Source organism: Spinacia oleracea, chromosome 6 (genome assembly GCF_020520425.1).
Source record: "Spinacia oleracea cultivar Varoflay chromosome 6, BTI_SOV_V1, whole genome shotgun sequence".
NCBI classification, from domain to species: Eukaryota; Viridiplantae; Streptophyta; class Magnoliopsida; order Caryophyllales; family Amaranthaceae; genus Spinacia; species Spinacia oleracea.
Window position 1 is genome coordinate 24,297,386 of NC_079492.1, and position 3,637 is coordinate 24,301,022.

Consider the following 3,637-nt stretch of genomic DNA (forward strand, 5'->3'; position numbering starts at 1 on the left):
TGATTATCTGTTTATTTGATCAGTTAAACTCTGAAACCGAGAAATACCTTTGGACATAATAAGGATGACTACTCTTACCTTATGTTCACGAGCAAGCATCAAGCGACAAAGGAATTAGGCAATGCACACTTGTCCCTAAGGACAAGTGGGAGACTGAAGGAAATAATGCCCTTGGTCCAAGTATGCATTCAATGCTGAGTCTAATAAATGCGGTTCAGTATTAATTAATTATGCAATTTAATAATTCAGTGAGATCAAGTGAACCGAATGCCTACCTAGAGGCCGCTTCAGTTCGAGTGGAATTAATAATATTAATCCACAGCTTACTCTTGAATGAACCCGTAGGGTCACACAAATAGTACGTGAACGGATCAAGTATTTAAGTGAATTAAATACTCTAATTATGAATATTCAGAATCGACGGATCTCGGTTCTATTGGGAGCTGAAATCGTCAAAAGGCAAAATATGAATACTCCGGAAAAGATGATATTGCCGGAAACGGGAATATGGATCGTAACGGAAATATAAATATTATCCAAGTCGTAGATGTTGCCGAAAACGGAAACATGGTACATATCGGAAAATATTATAAGAAACAGAAATATTGCCGGAATCGGAAATATTGCCGGAAATAGAAATATTACCGGAATCGGAAAAATTGTCGGAATCGAAAATAAGTTCCGGAATCGGAAATATTAAAAATTTGTTCGAAACGGATATAAATTCCGGAATCGGAAATATTAAATACTGTTCGAATCGGAAATGAATTCCGGAATCAAAAAATGAATCGGAAGAGCGAGGTACGAAATGATCGTTGGCAAGCTTGCTAGACGCAAGGCCCAGCACGAAGCCATGCCCGCGCCTAGCGAAGCCCGCTCGCAGCATGGCCAGCGAGGCCCGCGAGCAGCGAGCAAGGCACAGCCAAGCCCGCAGCAAGCGAGCAAGGCGAGGCCCAGCAGTAACGCCCAAGGATGGGCCGTATGCTGCCAGCCTGCCTTGGGCCGAGCCGCGCACAACGCCCCTCGTGGGCTGCGTGTGTGTGTGTGCAATGCTACGAATCCTTGGTCGTTTAGGATTGCTTGATTAATCGTTTTCCTAATTCCACCAAGAATTAAATGTTTTGTGTTTTATTAAACATTAAATTCTAATGGATGAATTTAACTAGAATTCTGATAGAATTAATTATTTGAATCCTAGTGCAAATCTAAGTCTGTATTTCCTCCCTATGAATAGGTGATTCATAATCATAATTTATACATCACAATCAACAAGTATTCATATAGTTTAAGTTTAAACGAATTTAATAATTTGCCTAAAACTAATAACTTACTAAGCTTTCGAATAAAACATAATACCTTAGATAAATATTATATTAATTGAATCTAAGGCAGATCCGAACGTGCTGTGGACTATCTACGGAGGGGCGACCCTTGAAGCCCTAAACTTGTTCTTGTCCGGTTCGGGAGCAGCAAGGGAAGGCACGCGTCACATGTATGTATCCTAAATTATGCTAATTGACTATGTGGCAATTAATTTGAATTCCTGGCTTTATCGTTTTTCCGCATGAAATATATGATTTATATTTGCCATAACCTAACACAAGGAACCTTGGAGCACTTGCCTTTCTTTATTCAAAAGGTAATTCTCTCGTCTTGAGGAAGTTGTTTATTATTTCCTTGTCTTTCTTTCTTGTTTTTATTTCTTGTGGCTGGCCGTTCTGGTTTTTTGAGGACGGTGCCCTTCTATCAACTGCTCCTTATTAACAAGGTTGATTCCCCTCGCCCCCCAGCACTCAAAGTCAGGGTCTTCATGAAGGAAATATTTCCCTTGGTCCAAGTATGCATTCTATGTTAAGTCTAATACGTGCGGTTCATTATTAAGTAACAAGTTAATAATTCAGTGAGATCAAGTGAGCTGAATGCCTAGCTAGAGGCCGCTTCAGTTCAAGTGGAATTAATGATATTAAACCACAGCTTACTCTTGACTGAACCCGTAGGGTCACACAAATAGTACGTAAACGGATCAAGTATTTAATGGCATTAAATACTCTATCTATGGATATTCGGAATCGACGGATCTTGGTTTCAGTGGGAGCTGAGATCGTCACAAGCAAGAAATGAATACTCCGGAAACGATGATATTGCCGGAAACGGAAATATGGATCGTATCGGAAATATAAATATTATCCAAGTCGTAGATGTTGCCAGAAACGGAAACATGGTACGTATCGGAAAATATTATCGGAAATGGAAATATTGCCGGAATCGGAAATATTGCCGGAAACGGAAATATTGTCAGAATCGGAAATATTATCGGAATCGGAAAATAATTCCGGAAACGGAAATATTAAATATTTGTTCGAAACGGAAATTAATTCCGGAATCGGAAATATTAAATATTGTTCGTATCGGAAATGAATTCCGGAACCGGGAATTTAATCGGAAGCGTATCGTACGAATAAGCATCGGACGAGGCCTGCCGGACGAGGGCCCAGCACGAAGCCAGGCCATCGCCCAGCATGCCAAGCGCGCCACACGAACAGCGAAGGCCACGCCAGGCCCAGCGCAAGGCCAAGCCCAGCAGGCCATGGCAGCGCGCGCAGCAATGGGCTGCGAGCTGTGCTGCTGCTCGCGTGGGCTTGCGGCTCGCGTGGGCCAAGCGGCCGTGTGGGCTGTGCGCGGGCATGGCCTGCACGCTCGTGGGTCATGCTCGTGTAGAGTTTGTGTTCACATACGAAACCTAAATTGTGTAGGATTTTTTTGATGATTAAATTCCTAATCCTAAAAGGATAAAATTAATTAATTAGAGTCCTAGTAGGATTCTAGTTTAACTAATTAGTATCCTAATAGGATTCCAGTTCCTTTTCCATACCTCTATAAATAAGGGCCTAGGGTCATTATTTGCAGGTACGATTGAAGTATTCAAAGGGTAAGTTTTTGAAATAAAATTAGCCATACACTTGCAAACACTAGCCGAACCCAGAATTCTCAAATTCGAAGCCTAACTATGACTTTTCGGAGGTTTTAGTTTTTCGAATGCAAAATTTCGTAAATTTAAGATGTTAAATTAAATATTTGCTATTCTTGTTGATAAATCTTGAATTTTTGATTGACCTACTGTATATGTTTAACAAGTTTGAATGCCTAGCCTTGTTAATTATGCAATCTAATTTGTAATAATGATTAATTTGTTGAAACTTGGAATAATTTAGAATTAATTTGATTTTCATAATTAGTTGTAATTTAATTAGATACCTATGATTAAAAACCACCATAAAAATTGTAAATTTATGTAAAATTTTAAATTTTTATGACCTAGACTTGAATCCATGTTAATCGGAAATTAATTAAATAATGAATTTTCGATTTTTCGCCCTAAAATTATGAAATTAATATTATTTATTAATTTTTCATTAATTTTGAATTTAAATATTTAATTTTTATGCGATTCGCTCATATAACTTGCACGCACAAAGCAATGGACGCTACGTGTTACCCTTAAGGGGTGTTGTATAGTGCGGGCATGCGACGACGAGCAAGGGAGCTCGTCGCCCATGCGGTACGAATGCAGCGAGCAAGGGCATGGTGCACGAGCACAAGGCAGCAGCCCTGCCTTGTGTCGTGGGCTGTGAGCAAT